Here is a 20,896-nt window from a genome sequence, read left to right on the forward strand (position 1 = left end):
TATTCAGAAGCAAAAAGCTACTAAGTCCCACTCATCTGATTTTAACTAAGCTTCATTTGAAACTTAGAAATTTATTGTATCTTAATTTTCTTTTTATCCTACTGTGTTTTTAGTTGCTTGGGGACAAGCAATAGTTTAAGTTTGGTGTTGTGATAAGCGGATATTTTATACGCTTTTTGACATCACTTTCATATATTTTTAGTAGTTTTTGTTTAGTTTTTATTAAGTTTTTATAGGTTTTAGTGTTAAAATCACATTTTTGAATTCTACTATGAGTTTTTGTGTTTTTGGGCAATTTCAGGTATTTTCTGGCTGAAATTGAGGAGTTAGAGCAGAGTCTGATTCAGAGACATAGAAAGCACTGCAGATGCTGTTCAGATCTAACCTGCCTGCATTCAGAAGAGATTTTCTGGAGTTACAAAAGGTCAAATGGAGCGCTCTCAACAGATATGGAAAAGCTGACTTCCAGAGCTTTCCATCAATATATAATAGTCTATACTTTGCTTCGAATTAGAAGGCCCAAAACTGGCGTCCAACGCCAGCTTCCTGCCCCCTTCCAAGCGTCCAGCGCCCAAAGAGCAGAGCCCAGCATCCAAAGGCCCAAAAAGGAGCCCCTAGCTGGCAATCCACACCAAAGAGACCTCAATGCACATAGACCTCATCAAAGCTCAGCTCATATACTCACCAAGTGGACCCCAAAAGTAGATTTTAGCACTAATTAGATTGTTTTACCCTACTAGTCATCTACTTAAGGGATTAAACTTATGTAATTTGAGAGAACTATTCCCGGGGGGTCTTCGGACCTTCTTCAACCTTCCTCTTCCTCTCGGAGGGAGGTCTGCCATTATTTTCATCTTTCTATTTTATTTTCAGTATGAGTTTCTAAACCTCCTAGGTTGAGGGGAGGAGCCCAGCTGAGTTCTATGAATTAATAAAAGTACTATTTCTTCTTCTTCGATCCATGTCTGATCTATCTCTAAGATGTATATCCCGATCTTCATCGTGATGAATAGGATGATCTGGCAAATCAGATCTGTTCATCACATCAAAATGAACGTGCCTAACAAACCACTGCGTCTACTTGGGTTCGTGTGAATACTTGGCCGGAAAGCACGAATCAACAGCTATGGATTTACATTTCTCAGACGGTTAATCCATGATTTCGTTAAGGACTTCTCGAGACATCATTTCAGCCAATCTCCGGGGAGATTAAGGTCTCCGTGGTATAGGCTAGATCCAAGAAGCAACGTTCTCTGATCCGAAAGATTATACCTTGTCTGTGGAATTTTGAGTAGGATCTCCAAGAGAATGGATTGTTATGCGCTTCATCCTCCGTTGGATTGAATACCAAGGGCCCTGGTGTTCATTTTCATTCTATAGCAGAGGATATCAAGGACCATTGGCGTGGCTTTGATCACTTACAGCCTGCCATAGAAGAAGATCATTCACAAGCCAAAAAGATGGTGGTACCAGAGTTACTTCAGAAAGACAAAGAAACTTCGACTCTCAACTCTATTCCATTCATATAATTCCTGATAGGTTTAAAACACATGCTTTGTACATTCAACTTAACTCCTTTTGATTCCGCCTAACTAAGACCTGCAAGGGAACAATAAGCTTGCTTCAAGCCACAATCCTTGTGGGATCGACACTGACTTTCTCATGTATTACTTGGATGACCCAATGCACTTGCTGGTACTACTGCTGTTGTACAAAATTGTGTGGGTTATACGTACAAGCGCAACCGGATACGCAGTTGTCGCTCATAGTGGGTGGCTCGCTCTAGCAACTTGGTATACATCCGCTCATAGTAGCGGTTTGAGAATAACGCTGGGTTGATCGGAGGGGTCCTTTTATCCACTTCATCAGTACTCTCAGGGAAGATTGGACAGAGGACCCTGCCCCGACCTCTTTCTGTAACCCAACTCTGATCTCTTTTTGTTGATGAATATTCTTGGCAACAAGAGACTTCTACATAGCTGACTTTGGAGCCATACTTTCTGCAAAACAAAATAGGATGCAATGAGAACTACTGAGGTCCGATTTTAGAAGGCTGGGATCTCGTAGATAACTTTTCATATCCAAATGGGGAGCGTGACCCCAAGTATCCAACAAAAAATCTACCACACCTCTCTCTAGGTCATCTAATTTAGATAAGTCGACTTTATGAATTATGAGGTTCTCTTTCTAGTATAGAGGAAAAAGAGGTTCTTGGTTTTCAGGAAGAAAGAAAGGTCGGGTACTATCAATAGCTCAGACCTTAAAAAAGTGGTTCTTGAAATCATAGAAAGACTCATCAAAAATGGAAAATACCTTCCCACCTTGTACAGCTCGGAGGGATATCCATCCTGACTTATTTGAAGAACTATAAAGCTTCAACACTACGAAAATATAAAAGAAAATGTTCACAGAAGGATCGACACTTAACTCCCGACATAGGAGTTCGTACATCTTCATAAAAGCCCAAGAATTCTGGTGCAATTGGGTAGGGGCAAGGTTACAAGACCTAAGTACTTCTATCTCAAAGGGGATAAAGGGAAGTCGGACTCCTAACCTAGTAAAGAAGTAGTCATAGGCGTAAAAGAAAGGTAGCTCTGAATTCACTAAAGGGGGGAAATACACTCGCTCATCTGGGTCAGGTGGCTCTAACACATAGTTTCTCTCCTCTTCCCTATTCTCGTAGATACTATGGTGCCTACAGAATTCTTCACAATACTCACTATCAGTAACAGGGACATAGCAAAGAACAACATTATCTACCTGTTCCAAGGGTTACCTGAAATTGGAGATCGATCTCGGAGGAGATCTGTTGTTGTGGCTAGAGCTATCATGTTCGACTTGCTGAACCTTGAGATGCAGCTGATCCTTGATCACCGGAGGGTGGTGGTACCTGCAAGAGACTCCGATGCTTAATGCACGGGCTTTAAGCAGGTTTTTTGTGTAGAATCAGAGTATGAGTTATACCTGGGTGCTCCAGTGTATTTATAGTGGTGTGTGATGAGTATTTTGGTGAAAAATAAATTTCTCCCAAAACACACAAATCTAACCGGCAAGTGCACCGGGTCGCATCAAGTAATAAAAACTCACGGGAGTGAGGTCGATCCCACAGGGATTGAAGGATTGAGCAATTTTAGTTTAGTGGTTGATTTAGTCAAGCGAATCAAGATTTGGTTGATGGTTTTGTGACTTGCAGAAATTAAATTGCATTGAAGTAAAGAGAACAAGAAATAAATTGCTGAAATGTAAAGAACAAGAAATTAAATGGCAGAAACTTAGAGTGCAAGAAATGTAAATTGCGGAATCTTAAAGTGCAAGGAATGTAAATTGCTTGAAATGTAAAGGGTATTGGGACGTGGATTTGCAGTAATTAAACAAGGAAAAGTTAAATTGCATCAAACAGAAGAGTAAAAGGGAATTGGGATTGGATCGGATCTTATAGCAGAAAAGTAAATAAACATGGAAAGCAAGAAACAGAATGTAAATTGGAGATTTGGATCTCAGGACCCAGAGACTAGAAAACTAAGTCTAGATCTCAATGCCTTCCTAGATCCAATAAGAACAATTGCAAGGGAATTGTAAATTGCAAAGAGAATAGATGAAGAGCAATTAACCGGAAATGAAATTCAATTAACAGTAAAGAAACAGAGAGATCCAAGATTGAGATTTAAACAGAATTTCTTCAATTCTCCAATCCAAGATCCAAGACAAGTGTAAATGAAATTGAAAGCAATGAAAACAAAGAAATTAAAGTTCACTCAATAACAAAAGCTCTCCGAAAACTATTATGAAAATTCCAAAAAGAAAGCTCTCTGAAGAACTTGAATTCTATCCTATTTATACACTTTCTTCAAATGATCTTCAAGCCTTGAGTTGGGCCTTTGCTCTTGGTGGAATTGGGTTGAAAGAGGCATTGGTTGATTGCTCTTGAAGTTTGGAGAAGAACCGAAGTGAACCAATTGAACCGGTTTTGAGGTTAGCAAAAGTTGGACCAAAAGTTTGAGCCAAAGTTAGGGGTCTAACTTTGGCTCCAACTTTTCATATCAGCTAGCACAAATTACTGATATCAACGTTGGTGCCAACGTTAGGGGTCTAACTTTGACCCTAACGTTGGCCTTGCCTAGTGTGCTTGTGGCGCCAACGTTAGCCACCAAGTTAGGGGGCTAACGTTGGCGCAAACTTTTGCCCCTCTCCCTTGTATTTTCATGTGCCAACGTTAGCCTCCAAGTTAGGGGTCTAACGTTGGCGCAAACGTTAGGTGGCCAGGGAGGAGTTTCTCATGCCAACGTTAGCCTCAAAGTTAGGGGGCTAACGTTGGCGCAAACTTTTGGTGCCCAGGGGAGAAATTCATGTGCCAACGTTAGCCTCAAAGTTAGGGGGCTAACGTTGGCGCAAACTTTTGGAGCCCAGGGGAGAATTTTCAAGTTCCAACGTTAGCCTCCAAGTTAGGGGGCTAACGTTGGGGCTAACTTTTCAACCAAAAGTTTGTGCAAAAGTTTGATGCTAACTTTAGGTCCAGCTTTTTGCTTCCTGGTTCAATTTCACTTATTCCATTGTCCTCTCTTCACTCCTAGCCATTCCTTCTTGCTTCAACCTTTCTCCAAGCTTTCTTCACCTATCATTAATCAACCAAACACATCAAAGCTATGCTCAAAATCATGAGGTATTCATTCTTTCATAATATGCAACAAATATAGCCTAAAACCTCATGAAATGGCATGAATTCATACATGGTTGATTCAATCAAGGGAAACATGAAAATCTAGCTAATTGGCTTGCTTGTAGCTCAAGAAAGTGCATAATTCTAATGAAAACAAAAGAAAAAGACTAGTTAAAATAGGCTAGGATGACTTGTCATCACAACACCAAACTTAAAGCTTGCTTGTCCCCAAGCAAGAAATGAATTATGCTCAGAGATTCTTTCAATTAAGATGGATTGACGAACACTTGTAAAGTACAATGAGTGAAGTGATCAAGTAACAGTGGGGTGAACTCTAAATCTTATGCTCATGCAAGGGCTTCAGTGCTCACTAGTCTTTACATATTGGGAGTCGTAGGTCTTAGGATTTTCATCCAAATGGTACCATGGAGATCTCTTTATATGTAATCACCTTGAAGCAGCTTATAGTTTCTGTGCTTTGGCCTCGACTCTAAGTATCATGTCTCAAAGCAGCTCTTTAGATAAGCTTTCAATCAATACTCCTAAACCAGTTGGTTTTAAGGTATTACGTGTTAAAGCACCCCTAAGGATTTACTTGCTCAAGCCTCTTTCCTTGACACACTTCAACCACAAGCATTTACTAGGATAACAACTCTTTGAGTTTTTGTTTCTTTCTTTCTTTTTCTGCCTAGTAATTGATGCTCAGAGCCTTGGGCCATGTTCTTTTTGTTTTTGTATTTTCTTTTCTTTCTTTTGTTTTGTTTGCTGCTTCTTGGATCAATAAATTTTTGAGAATCTCCACAATACTTCTTTGAACTTCATGTCCTGCCTATGAGCTCCCATGCAAGTTTTCACAAGCATGCAACCTCAATACAAAATCATACAACTAGAACCACCACTTCTCCTAATCTTTTGCTTGCCTCAAAATTGTTTAATTCCTCAATCCTTCTTTTCAAAGAACTTTCATGTGATGCATTTCTTGGAAATTGAGTGCAAACAAGTTTTGAAGATGAGAATGTTGTGAATGATCAAACATCTTGCTTATTGAATTATAAAGAAAGACTATGCTATGCAGGCAGGGGTAATTAAAAAAAAAAAAACTATGCTATGCAGATAGGGAGGCAGATCAGAATACAATCCAACTTTCAATTACAGCAATATTTGATGCAAAACAATGACTTAACAATACAACCTGTTGAAGTTTACTTGCTTTCCTTCTTCTCATCATCATCATTGCTGGCCTTTAGGTTCATCTTTTGTTTCTTTGGTTGATGATGCTTAATCCTTCTAACAGCTTGTATGGACCTCTGTAATGATATTGAAAGTTGCTTGTTTCCAAAGCACTTGAAAAATGGTTAGCTTGCATGATTTATTTGTGGGCCTTTGTACTTACTTTGGTGTGGGAACACCAAACTTAGTACCTTGCCAATGCATTAGATTAACCATGTGTGAAACTCTTTTTCTTCTTTTTCAAAAGCAATAAGACTGAAAACTAGGAAACAGCAGAATAATTAACTAGTTTATCCAACATGCTTGAAGCCAGCATTATGCAGAAGGCGAGAGTGTGTTTTATGATGAGATTTTGGTGGAACACCAAACTTAGAATCCTTCATTCTCCCTTAGATTGTTTTGGTGTGCAACACCAAACTTAGCTTCTTGCATTATAGATAAAACTAATTAACCTTTTTATTAAAATAGTTATGAACAGAAAACTACCTCGGGTTGGGTTGCCTCCCAACAAAGCGCTTCTTTATTGTCACTAGCTTGACATCCTTCGTTCTTTGATCATGGAGGCTGAAAATCATAGTGCCTCAGCTTTTCTCCTCTCACTATGGACTTCCTTCCGGTCTCCTCCATTTCTTGGTGCCCTTCTTCAGAAATTCCAGAGGTGGAGAACTCTCTCCTGGCACATGTCATACAACCAAAACAGCAAAGATGCACAGAGCATTCTGTAGCTTGAGTGCAGTGGGGGTTAGTAGAGACAAAGTCTCAAACAGTTAGTGTGCAAGTCAAAGATTAAAGAAACAGAAAAAAAAATGCTTGATCTAGATCACCACCTCACTTAATCATTGTCAATCTAATCAATCCCCGGCAACGGCGCCAAAAACTTGATGAGTATTTTTGTGAAAAATAAATTTCTCCCAAAACACACAAATCTAACCGGCAAGTGCACCGGGTCGCATCAAGTAATAAAAACTCACAGGAGTGAGGTTGATCCCACAGGGATTGAAGGATTGAGCAATTTTAGTTTAGTGGTTGATTTAGTCAAGCGAATCAAGATTTGGTTAATGGTTTTGTGACTTGCAGAAATTAAATTGCATTGAAGTAATGAGAACAAGAAATAAATTGCTGAAACGTAAAGAACAAGAAATTAAATGGCAGAAACTTAGAGTGCAAGAAATGTAAATTGCGGAATCTTAAAGTGCAAGGAATGTAAATTGCTTGAAATGTAAAGGGGATTGGGACGTGGATTTGCAGTAATTAAACAAGGAAAAGTTAAATTGCATCAAACAGAAGAGTAAAAGGGAATTGGGATTGGATCGGATCTTATAGCAGAAAAGTAAATAAACATGGAAAGCAAGAAACAGAATGTAAATTGGAGATTTGGATCTCAGGACCCAGAGACTAGAAAACTAAGTCTAGATCTCAATGCCTTCCTAGATCCAATAAGAACAATTGCAAGGGAATTGTAAATTGCAAAGAGAATAGATGAAGAGCAATTAACCAGAAATGAAATTCAATTAACAGTAAAGAAACAGAGAGATCCAAGATTGAGATTGAAACAGAATTTCTTCAATTCTCCAATCCAAGATCCAAGACAAGTGTAAATGAAATTGAAAGCAATGAAAACAAAGAAATTAAAGTTCACTCAATAACAAAAGCTCTCCGAAAACTATTATGAAAATTCCAAAAAGAAAGCTCTCTGAAGAACTTGAATTCTATCCTATTTATACACTTTCTTCAAATGATCTTCAAGCCTTGAGTTGGGCCTTTGCTCTTGGTGGAATTGGGTTGAAAGAGGCCTTGGTTGATTACTCTTGAAGTTTGGAGAAGAACCGAAGTGAACCAATTGAACCGGTTTTGAGGTTAGCAAAAGTTGGACCAAAAGTTTGAGCCAAAGTTAGGGGTCTAACTTTGGCTCCAACTTTTCATATCAGCTAGCACAAATTGCTAATATCAACGTTGGTGCCAACGTTAGGGGTCTAACTTTGACCCTAACGTTGGCCTTGCCTAGTGTGCTTGTGGCGCCAATGTTAGCCACCAAGTTAGGGGGCTAACGTTGGCGCAAACTTTTGCCCCTCTCCCTTGTATTTTCATGTGCCAACGTTAGCCTCCAAGTTAGGGGTCTAACGTTGGCGCAAACGTTAGGTGGCCAGGGAGGAGTTTCTCATGCCAACGTTAGCCTCAAAGTTAGGGGGCTAACGTTGGCGCAAACTTTTGGTGCCCAGGGGAGAAATTCATGTGCCAACGTTAGCCTCAAAGTTAGGGGGCTAATGTTGGCGCAAACTTTTGGAGCCCAGGGGAGAATTTTCAAGTTCCAACGTTAGCCTCCAAGTTAGGGGGCTAACGTTGGGGCTAACTTTTCAACCAAAAGTTTGTGCAAAAGTTTGATGCTAACTTTAGGTCCAGCTTTTTGCTTCCTGGTTCAATTTCACTTATTCCATTGTCCTCTCTTCACTCCTAGCCATTCCTTCTTGCTTCAACATTTCTCCAAGCTTTCTTCACCTATCATTAATCAACCAAACACATCAAAGCTATGCTCAAAATCATGAGGTATTCATTCTTTCATAATATGCAACAAATATAGCCTAAAACCTCATGAAATGGCATGAATTCATACATGGTTGATTCAATCAAGGGAAACATGAAAATCTAGCTAATTGGCTTGTTTGTAGCTCAAGAAAGTGCATAATTCTAATGAAAACAAAAGAAAAAGACTAGTTAAAATAGGCTAGGATGACTTGTCATCAGTGTGGGATGACCTTTCTAGATAAGATAAGTTAGTTATCTTATCTTATTTTTGAGTGAAGTCATCTTATCTTTTAGCCCAACCGCCTTTGGAGTGGGCTGTGTCCCTCTGTTTGGGCCTACTTGGGCCTTTATAGTAATTTGGCCGAGCTCTTTAAGGAGAGGTCGGTGGTGATCCAACGTTAAGAGGTCAGATGTTCTTGTCTGAAGTTAGCCCAGGTCGCATAGCTCGACCCGGGGTATGAACAGTGCCCCTGCTTCGGCTCGATCTTACCCTTAAGGTCGTGTCTTTAGACTTCGACCCTTTGAGGAAGTCGAGCTCGAGCATGTTTAGTCGATTTTCCGTATAAATCCTGCTGGGACTCCTTGAATGCGAAGCGTTTTTCTTCCTTTTCCTTTTTAATTTCAGCGTGCGTTTGCACTTTCTTTGGAACGTGCGAGGGTTTAAAGCTCATTAATTTCCCTTCGCCGTTTTCTCTCTTCCCTCTTTTGCATTTCATTTTGAATTTTAAAGAATCATTTTTCCGTTTCTTCTCTCCTTTCTCTTCGCTCTTTGTTTGTTATTTGCTGTGGTGCTTCATTCTCTTGCTTTCACGCCCCCAAGCCTTCTATTTTTTCTTTTGCCTGAAAGAGATTGTTTGCTTGCGGATTTCATCATTCTTTTGGCTTCGAGCAGTTATCATCTTCTCTTCTGCAGGTTGGTCTTTCTTCTTTCTACTTTCGATAATCGTCTTTTCTGCATGCTTTCATTGTAAAGTTTTGATTTTGTATTTAAGTTTTTCTCTGAGAAGCTTCTGATTCTTTCTGAAAAAAGATTGCATCTTTGCGTCTGATCATTGTTATGACTTTTTCCCCGTCACTCCTGTTTGAGAAAAATGTGTGCCTTCTGGTAATCTTTCCGTAGGGTTTTTGCTTGCCACTGTTCCTATCTCTTTTTATCCTTGCATGACCTCTTCTTGTACAGAGCTTTTGTTTGAACTGTTGGTAGAGAAAGGTTGTAGCTTTGATGATAAACTGTTGGTAAAAAAAAAAGGTTGTAGCTTTTGATGATTTTTGCGTGGTCTGTTGATGATGATGGCTTTTTTTCTGTTTGTATAGGGTGATGTTACCAGAGAAGAATTGATCTCTTTTTATTTTCTATTGAGAGTTGTTAGGGTATAGACTGTCGACTTCCTTTTTTCTAAATTTTTGCCTTGTTGCCTCCAAAGGGTGCCCCTGGACTTTAGCGTGAGTCCTGGGGTTTCCCTTTTACTGCCATATTTAACACTTGCTGATTATTTTTTATTATCCGAGTTGTTTTCTTATTTGCTCGAGTTGTTTGGTAGTAATCCATTTCTTCTTTTTCTTACTGTAGGGATAGTTAGCCTATGTCTTCCTTATAAATCATTGTTGAGATGTCTACTAAGATCCCTGACGGCATGTCTGACTGGCAAGACTCCATAGTCTTAATGTGTGTTACCGTGGCTGACCCCGAGTACTGTGTTAGACTTAGGAGGTTCCATAGGATTTGTAGTGATAGGGACGAGGAGAAGAATTATGAGTTGGTGTCGGTTGACCCTGAGGAGAGTGTTAGTTTTCCTTCCTTGGCTCAGGGGGAACGGCTCTTTTTCTATGTTTATGACTACTTTTTTAGTCAGTTAAATATCACCATCCCTTTTACCACTTTTGAGACCGACCTGTTGTGGTCTTGCAATGTAGCCCCTTCTCAGCTTCATCCGAACTCATGGGGTTTCATAAAAATTTTTCCACTGTTGTGTCAGTAATTGGGTGTCCGGCCTACCCAAACTCTCTTTCTTTATCTTTTTATGTTGACATGCCTGGGGTAGCTAAGAAGAGAGCTTCTTGGATTTTTTCCGAGCTATTCAAGGGAAGAAAGTTTTTTCTATGTATGATGAGTCCTTCTTTTTAGATGAAAATAATGAACCCACCTTCCCTTTATCGTGGCAAAAGGATCCAGTAGTAGTTAAGTACTATTGGAAGAGCTTGAGTGAGTTAGAACAAGATGTTGTTGGCATTTTAGAGGAAAACTGGGGGGAGCCTCCCCATGTAGAGACGAAGAGGTTTCTAGGGGATCCTTCCCTCCTCCGTGTCGAACTGGGTAGTGCTCGACTTCGTTGTATAATGGCTTTTTTTCTGTTTTGTTTGTTGATTTATCTCTTATGGGTTTGTGACGTTGTTTTCTTGGCTCCTTTTTCAGAAATGGTGAAGTCCACGGATTCCATGAAGGCCTTTCGTAGGGCTAAGAAGGAGACGGCTGTACAGAACCTGTCGGCAAAGGCTTCGGGGGAAGGGTCTTCTCAGGTGCAGCAGTCGACTTCTGATGCTTCTGGGCCGAGGAAGATCATTCCGACTCCTCAATTCCGGACAATTCCTTCTAACCCAGTTCGGCCATCTTCTGGTGCTGCCACTGTAGCTGGTCCTCCCCCAAAACGCCAAAAAACTGTTGTTTCTTATGATCTGAATGCTAAGGACTTTGATGGTGTGGGTTTTGCTACTGAACTAATTGCACCCATGGTAGGATTCCTTTAGATGATGTATCTATTCTCCATCACCTTGATTTTATCACAAGTAATAGTATTCGGATGGCCAATATTGATGCGGCTTTATCGCAAATTGTTAGGGAGTTTCCCGTTCGTGCCACTAAGGCTTTTATGGAAGATGCCAAGTCTGAATTTGACAGAATCAAAGGTTTGAAGGATGAGCTTGATGCTAAGGTAATTAAGCTAGAGTTGGATCTGGAGAAGGATAAGTCCTGAGCTACCAGGGCTGAGGTAGCTGCGAACTTGGCTGAGAAACGGCGAAAAAACATAAGGGGAGCTACACTCGCACCTATGGCGAGCTGCTGGAGATCAGGGAAAGGCTTCAGTATGCCCATGCTGATTATGCCGAGCTTCAGGGTCACATGGTGGATAGTGTGACTGATGCCTATGAGAATTTGAAGGCCCAAGTCCGAGTTCTTGCCCCTGAGCTTGACCTGACTCTATTTAGCCTGGATAATGTGGTAGAGGACGGCAAGATAGTGCCTGCCCCTGATGATGAAGATGAGGGTCTTCCTCCTGTGCCGCCAGCCAAAGCTTCTGCAGCTTCAGCCTCTTCAACTCCTTCAGCCAAGGTGGCTCCCCCTGGGTCCGATCTTGATGTGGAGATACTGAATGGCCCAGACGGGGTTGTCAATGCCGTCCCTCTTGCAACCAGACCTCCCTCTCCTAAGGATGCTACTACTGGGGAGAATTTGAATCCCTTATAACTTTTGTGTATTTATTTTAGTCCGACTTGTGGACTTTAGACTTGTTGTTTTTTGTAACTCTTTATGCGGTCGACCTCTTTGACACTTGGTTGCTTTTCTTAGCAACTTTATTTTGCAAAAACAAAACACTTTAGACTCTGAGGATGTTTTTCAGGTGGCCTGATGAGTCTTTAATGTTTAACTTATGATAGCTGTATTTTGCCAAACGTCTGGGGTTTTACTTTGTTTTTTTTGCAACCCTTCGTATTTACGTATTTTCCAGTCTGACCTCCTTTGGGTGAGTTTTCCTTTCTTGCCTTTGGGGTCTCGCCTTTGTTTTGACTTAGCGCTGGTTAACTTTGTATCAAGTTGGGCAGTCCCTGTGACCTGGTGGCTAGGCTCTTGTCTGATAACTTTTGCTCTGGGGGTTTTGCCCCCTTTAGATTATGCCCTGCTTTCTGCTTGAGCGAGGTCGTCCTTTGGTGTCCGGGCTGACTTGTCTGATGACTTTTTAGTGTTCTTTGTAGAACCCTTTTAGTCATCGACTTCCTTGTAGCCCTGTTCCTTTGTTTGAGTGGGGTTGTTCCCCTTTTGAGCCTTAAGTTGTTTCTCAACCTTTTGGCTTATTCTTTGAGATCGTGCTTTGCGCCTTTTCTTGGCTGACGTTCGACCTGTGCCACTTCGTTATCTGGGATTTTATTCCAACAACTTTTTAGGTAGTGTTCTGATTAGGAACCTTTTCTTTATAGTTTGTTTGGATGAATTTTTAGCTCCGTCTCGACTTGTGCTTTTGCTTTCTAGGTAGTGTCTTTTTTTTTTTGCAAGACTTGTACCTTTATAGTGAAGCAGCTTAGACCTTTTGGAGGTGTCTTTGTCCCTTTATAGTGATCCTTTCTTTGGTCCGACTTCTCTGTCAGAGCTTATTAAGTTATTTTTAGTAATCCATTTTTAGTCAGACCTCGTCAGGTCGCTTTTTATGGGTTACTTTTTATAACTTCTTGCATTAATCAGCTTCTATCGCTTTCACCTTGCCGACTTCTTTGTAATTGGTCGATGAATTTGTTTTCACCTTGCTGACCTTTTTGTATTCGGAGGATGAATTTGGTTTTCACCTTGCCAACCTCTTCATAATCGGACAATGGATTTGGTTTTCACCTTGCCGGCCTCTTCGTATTCAGACGATGAATTTGGTTTTCACCATGCCGACCTCTTCCTAATCGGACGATGAATTTTTGTGTTTTATGAGCTTAGATTAATGCGTCTTGGTAGGAAACTTTTTAGAGAATCTGCAAACTTTATTTAAATGATAATAAAAGATAGAAATATAAACAAGAGTGTATACATATGAGTGCTTACCCTTCTAGATCTCGGCCTGGTGCCTCATTAAAAAACCTTTTTAGGAAAAAGAGTGCACCTTGACCCAGGATCTTTTATTGTTTTCTAACTATAGTACCTTCTTAGATTACAGGTGTGCCATGATCTGGGTAGCTCTCGTCCCTCGAGGTCGGACACCTTGTAGTAACCTTTCCCCAGTACTTCTGTTACTCAGTATGGTCCTTTCCAGTTTGCTTCTAGCTTCCCTTCTCCTGACCGACCGGCTCCGATATCATTTTGGATTAAGATGAGATCATTGGTGGTGAAGCTTCACTGGACTACCTTCTGATTATATCTTAGAGCCATTCGATGCTTTAGGGCTTCCTCTTTAATCCGGACTCCTTCTCGGACTTTTGGAAGTAGGTTGAGCTCTTCCCTTTGAGCCTGGGAGTTGGTATCTTCATTATAGAGGATCATTCTAGGAGATCCTTCTTCTATCTCTACGGGGATCATTGCCTCCATTCTGTAAGTAAGTCAGAATGGTGATTCTCCAGTAGTTGAGTGTGGTGTTGTCTGATATGCCCATAGGACTTGTGGGAGCTCTTCAGCCCAAGCTCCCTTGGCGTCCTGTAATCTCCGTTTTAACCCGGCCAGTATGACTTTGTTGGCGGCTTTCGCCTGTCCATTGGCTTGTGCGTGCTCTACAGAGGTGAACTGGTGCTTGATTTTTAAATCAGCTACCAGATTTCTAAAGCCTGTGTCAGTGAATTAAGTACCATTATCTATGGTGATGGAGCATGGGACCCCAAACCTTGTGACAATGTTTATGTATAGAAATTTTCGACTTCTTTGGGCTGTGGCATTAGCTAATGGCTCTGCTTCAATCCACTTTCTGAAATAGTCTATACCTACAATGAGAAACTTGATTTGTCCGGACCCTTGTGGAAAGGGTCCAAGGAGGTCGAGCCCCCACTTTGCGAATGGCCAGGGTGAAGTAACACAGATGAGCTCCTCAGGTGGAGCTATGTGGAAGTTGGCATGCTTCTGGCATGGTGGGCATGTCTTGACAAAAATCTGTTGCTTTCCTTTGCAAGGTCGGCCAGTAGAAACCAGCTCGGAGTACCTTTTTGGCAAGGGATCGTGCCCCCAGGTGATTGCCGCACATGCCACTGTGGACTTCTTCGAGAACTTCCCTTGTAGCGGAGGTCGGGACGCATTTTAAGAGAGGTGTAGAGATTCCTCTCTTATATAGGACATCTTGTATTATGGTGTAATACTGTGCTTCTCGTACTAGCCTTTTTGCCTCCTTTTTGTCTGTGGGAAGTGTTTCTGACTTGAGGTAGTTGATTATGGGAGTCATCCATCCTTGATCCTGTCCTGATATGGCTAGGATCTTTTCTTCCTCCAAGTTTAATGGACTTCGAAGTGTTTCTTGGATGAGACTTCTATTGTTGCCCCCTGGTTTGGTGCTGGCTAGTTTTGAGAGTGCATCAGCTCGGGCATTCTGCTTTCGGGGTAAGTATCGGACCTTATATCCCTTGAATTGTCCGAGCTGTTCTTTAGTTTTGTCAAGGTATTCTTTCATAGTGGGGTCTTTAGTTTGATAGCTCCCTTCTATTTACGAAGTGACTATTTGGGAGTCGCTAAAGATGGTCAGTCTTTGAGCTCCCACTTCCCTAGCTAGCCTCAAACCAGCCAGTAGTGCTTCATATTTAGCTTGATTATTTGAGGCAGAAAACTCAGACTTTAAGGAGAGCTCGATTTGAGTTCCCTGATCACTTTCTAAAATGATGCCGACGCCACTCCCGGCTTTATTTGAGGAGCCATCTACATAAAGGCTCCACTTTGTGGGGGTGCCCGGGGTGTTAGTATATTCTGCGATGAAGTCGGCTAGGTACTGGGATTTGATAGTTGTTCGAGCTTCATACTTGATATTGAATTTGGATAACTCGACAACCCATTGTAGGATTCTTCCTGCCAAGTCCATTTTTTGGAAGATCCCCCCTTTATGGGTCGGTTGATCCGTACTCAGATAGTGAGAGCTTGAAAGTATGGTCAGAGTCATCGGGAAGTAAGTACGAGGGCATAGGTAAACTTTTCTATCTTTTGATAGTTTAATTCAGCCCCTTGTAAAGCCTTTCTGATGAAGTAGATGGGTTGTTGCCCACTTTCATCTTCTCTGACTAGTGCTAATGCTATTGCCCAACTTCCTACAGCGAGGTATAGTATGCACTCTTCACCTTCCCGAGCTCGAGTAAGGATAGGTGGCTGCCCTAGAAATTTCTTGAAATCTTGGAAGGCTTGTTCGCATTCTAGGGTCCACTCGAACCTATTTCCCTTCCTTAATGTTGCATAGAAGGGAAAAGATCTTAAAGCTGATCCAGCTAGGAACCTAGACAGAGCCGCTAGTCTTCCATTGAGCTGCTAGACCTCTTTTACACAGGTCGGACTTTTCATGTGAAGTATGGCCTGACACTTATCTGGGTTTGCTTCGATTCCTCTTTGGGTGAGCATGAAGCCCAGGAATTTGCCAGCTTCTATCACAAAGGTGCACTTTGCGGGATTAAGTCGCATACCATGCTTTCTTTATGGTGTCGAACACCTTAGTGAGGTTGGCTATCAATGATTCCTCGCTTTGTGTTTTTACCAGCATGTCGTCCACGTACACCTCCATTATCTTTTTGATGTGGTCGGTGAAGACTTTGTTCATCAGTCTTTGATAGGTAGCCCCTGCGTTCTTAAGTCCGAAGGGCATAACTATATAGCAATAGTTTGCTTTTGGGGTTAAGAATGATGTCTTCTCTTGGTCGGGTTGATACATTGGAATCTGGTTATATCCCAAGTAAGCGTCCATAAAGGAGAGGTATTGATAGCCTGATGAAGTGTCGACTAGTGTGTCGATGTTCGGGAGTGGGTAGGGATCTTTTGGGCAGGCTTTGTTGAGGTCGGTGTAATCGGTGCACATCCTCCACTTCCCATTTGAATTTTTGACCAGCACCACATTGGCTAGCCATAGTGGGTATTTTACCTCCCTTATGAACCCTGCTTCCAGCAAAGCCTATACCTGTTCCTCGACAGCTTGCGACCTTTCTGGGCCGAGCTTCCTGCGTTTTTGTTGTACTGGTCGAGATCCTGGGTATACGGCTAACTTGTGACACATTAGTCTGGGATCGATACTAGGCATGTCGGCAGCCTTCCATGCAAAGAGTTCGGAATTATCTCGTAGGAGCTTTATTAGAAATTCCTTTAAGTCTTCTCTTAGATTTGCTCCTATATTTGTTGTTTTACTTGGATCGTCTCCAATTTGAACTTCTTGAGTCTGACCTTCTGGCTGAGGGCGGAGTTCTTTGCGAGCTCAGATTCCCCCGAGTTCTATAGTGTTGGTTTCTTTTCCTCTGGAGTCTCCTTTAAGGTTCAGACTTTCGTTGTAACAACGTCGTGCGAGTTTTTGGTCTTCCTTTATGGTAGTAATCCCTTCTAGAGTGGGGAACTTCATGCATAAGTGTGGAGTGGAGACCACGGCGGTGAGCTGGTTTAACATTGTCTGACCTACTAATGCATTGTAGGCCGAGCTCACGTCGACTACAATATAGTCTATACTCAATGTCCTAGACTGAATTCCTTTCCTAAAGGTTGTATGGAGGGAGATGTATCCTAGTGGTTGAATCGGGGTGTCTCCCAGTCCGAACAAGTTATTTGGATACGCTCTGAGATCTTTTTCTTGTAGGCCGAGCTTGTCAAAGGCAAATTTGAACAAGATGTCTGCGGAACTTCCCTGGTCGATTAGTGTTTTGTGGAGGTTGGCGTTGGCCAGTATTATGGTAATGACCATGGGGTCATCATGCCCTGGGATGATGCCCACAGCATCTGGTGCACGAATTGTGAATCACACTTTTCACACTCGTACCACTAACCAGCAAGTGCACTGGGTCATCCAAGTAATACCTTACGTGAGTAAGGGTCGAATCCCACGGAGATTGTTGGTTTGAAGCAATCTATGGTTATCTTGCAATTCTTAGTCAGGAAGTCAATTATATTTATCAGTTGAATTGCGAATAAACAAGAGAGCATGGATTAGAGGTTACTTGTTATGCAGTAATGGAGAATATGTTGGAGTTTTGGAGATGCTTTGTCTTCAGAATCTCTGCTTTCCTCTGTCTTCTGATTCATGCACGCACGTCCTCCTATGGCAAGCTGTGTGTAGGTGGATCACCGTTGTCAATGGCTACCATCCATCCTTCCAGTGAAAAGGGTCCAGGTGCACTGTCACCGCACGGCTAATCATCTGCAGGTTCTCAGTCGTACCGGAATAGGATTTACTATCCTTTTGCGTCTATCACTACGCTCAGCACTCGCGAGTTTGAAGTTCGTCACAGCCATCCAATCCCAGAATCCTACTCGGAATACCACAGACAAGGTTTAGACTTTCCAGATTCTCATGAATGCCGCCATCAATCTAGCTTATACCACGGAGATTTTGATTAAGGAATCTGAGAGATATTCATTCAATCTGATGTAGAACGGAGGTGATTGTCAGACACATGTTCATGGATTGAGGAAGGTGATGAGTGTCACTGATCATCACCTTCTCCATAATTAAGCACGAATGGATATCTTAGGTAGGAACACGCATGTTTGAATGGAAAACAGAAATACTTGCATTAATTCATCGAGACACAGCAGAGCTCCTCACCCCCAACAATGGAGTTTAGAGACTCATGCCGTCAAAGAGTACCAAGTTCAGATCTAAAATGTCATGAGATACAAAATAAATCTCTAAAAGTTGTTTAAATACTAAACTAGTATCCTAGGTTTACAAAATATGAGTAAACTATAACAGATAGTGCAGAAATCCACTTCTGGGGCCCACTTGGTGTGTGCTGGGGCTGAGACTAAAGCTTCTCACATGCCTGGGGCTGTTTTCGGCGTTCAACGCCAGCTTTGGATCCTTTTCTGGCGTTGAACTCCAACTTGCAACTTGTTTCTGGCGCTGGACGCCAGAATTGGGCAGAGAACTGGCGTTGAACGCCAGTTGACGTCTTCTATCCTTGAGCAAAGTATGGACTATTATATATTTATGGAAAGCCCTGGATGTCTACTTTCCAACGCAATTCGAAGCACGCCATTTGGAGTCTTGTAGCTCCAGAAAATCCATTTTGAGTGCAGGGAGGTCAGAATCCAACAGCATCAGCAGTCCTTTTTCAGCCTGAATCAGATTTTTGCTCAGCTCCCTCAATTTCAGCCAGAAAATACCTGAAATTATAGAAAAACACACAAACTCATAGTAAAGTCTAGAAATGTGGATTTTGCCTAGAAACTAGTGAAAATAAACTGAAAACCAACTAAAACATACTAAAATCTATATGAAATTAACCCCAAAAAGCGTATAAAATATCCGCTCATCACAACACCAAACTTGAACTGTTGCTTGTCCTCAAGCAACTACAAAAATAAAATAGAAGACTAATAAGTCAAGAAGCAATAATATCTCAGAGTTTTTGAGTGAAGCTCAGATTCTAATTAGATGAGCGGGACTAGTAGCTTTTTGTTTCCGAACAGTTTTGGCATCTCACTTTATCCATTGAAGCTCAGAGTGATTGGCATCTATAGGAACTTAGAATTCAGATAGTGTTATTGATTCTCCTATTTCAGTATGATGATTCTTGAACACAGCTACTTTATGAGTCATGGCCGTGGCCCTAAGCACTTTGTTTTCCAGTATTACCACCGGATACATAAATGCCACAGACACATAATTGGGTGAACCTTTTCAGATTGTGACTCAGCTTTGCTAAAGTCCCCAATTAGAGGTGTCCAGGGTTCTTAAGCACACTCTTCTTCTTGCTTTGGACCTTAACTTTAACCGCTCAGTCTCAAGTTTTCACTTGACACCTTCACGCCACAAGCACAAGGCTAGGGACAGCTTGGTTTAGCCGCTTAGGCTAGGATTTTATTCCTTTAGGCCCTCCTATCCACTGATGCTCAAAGCCTTGGGATCCTTTTTATTACCCTTGCCTTTTGGTTTTAAGGGATATTGGCTTTTTTTGCTTGCTTTCTCTTCTCTCTTTTTTTTTTCTGCAAGCTTTTGTTCTTTGCTGCTTTTTCTTGCTTCAAGAATCATTTTTATGATCTTTCAGATTATCAATAACATGTCTGATGTTCATCATTCTTTCAAGAGCCAACATATTTAACAGTCTTAAACAACAAATTCAAAAGACATATGCTCTGTTCAAGCATTCATTCAGAAGATAGAAAGCATTGCCACCACATGTTACTAATTAGAATTTTTCTTAAAAAAACTCGAATTTTATTGCCTCTTATTCAAAAGATCAACTATTTTATTCATGTTTGCTGATGATGAGAAAAATAGACTATAACTTAATTGGAGGTAAAATCAAAATAGACACTAATTACTACTATATGACTCCTAAGGTAAACTCTTATAATGACAACTATCACAGAGTTAAAGCAGAAATTGGAATTTAACAACCTTTGTTCTGGGAAGTGGATGTTCCTCGGATCTGTGGGGTGCTTGGTCCTTCAAGAGATAACTTCTGGCACTTCAATTCCCTCAAGTCACGCCCTTGCTCTTCCTGTTCTTTAATCAAATAGCAAAGAATTTGACTGTGTTCCTTCTGTTCCTTTATTATTTGTTCCATAGCTTCTTGTATCTTGGTAACTGATGTTTCAAGATACTCCCAATATTCAGATTGAGGGATTTCTGGGAGAAATTCCTATGTTTTCTTCTTGATGGGGTCATCCTGCACTTGTTGTTTTTCCATTGATGCTTTGGTGATTGGTTTCTCAATTGAGATATACTCAGTTATTCCCATCCTTACCCCAGCGTCCTTGCAGAGCAGAGAAATCAAGCTTGGGTAAGCCAACCTGGCCTCTTTAGAATTTTTTATTAGCAATTTTGTTGAATTCAGTTGAAATCAGTTGATGAACTTCCACTTCTTTTCCCATCATGATGCAATGGATCATCACTGCTCTTTTAACAGTGACTTCAGAACGGTTGCTGGTGGGCAGCAGAGAATGCCCAATGAAATCCATCCATCCTCTGGCGACTGGTTTAAGATCTTCTCTTTTGAGTTGATTTGGGACACCCTTCGTGCTGGTGGTCCACCTGGCTCCAGGGATACATATATCCTCTAGGATCTTATCCAGGCCCTTGTCTGTTCTCATCATTCTCCTGTTGAAAGAGTCTGGATCATCCTTCAGCTGAGGTAGCTTTAAGATCTCCCTGATCTTATCAGGGTTGGTATGAACAATCTTTCCTCTGACCACGGTCCGATATTCATAAAAAGCAGTTCCAGATAGTTTTTGCTTGTCTGTCTACCACATGTTAGCATAGAACTCCTGGACCATATTCCTTCCCACTTTCGTCTCAGGATTAGCTAGGACCTCCCAGTTCCTGATTCGAATTTGCTCCTGGATCTCCGGATATTCGTCTTCTTTCAGATCGAATCTAACTTCCAGGATCACTGATCTTAGACCCATTATTTTGTAATAATGGTGTGAATGTTCTTTAGATAAGAACTTCCCTTGATTCCAAAGTGGTTTTGGAACGCTCTCTTTCTTGCCTCTTGAAGTGGGTTTTTTTCCCTTAGGAGCCATGATCTTAGTGATCACGGATAAACACACCAAACTTAGAGGTTTGCTTGTCCTCAAGCAAAAGAAAAGAAAGGAGAGGGATAGAAGGAGAGCTAGGTGCAATTGTTGATGGAGGG

The sequence above is a fragment of the Arachis ipaensis genome, chromosome B5 (genome assembly GCF_059453495.1).
Source record: "Arachis ipaensis isolate K30076 ecotype BB chromosome B5, ASM5945349v1, whole genome shotgun sequence".
NCBI classification, from domain to species: Eukaryota; Viridiplantae; Streptophyta; class Magnoliopsida; order Fabales; family Fabaceae; genus Arachis; species Arachis ipaensis.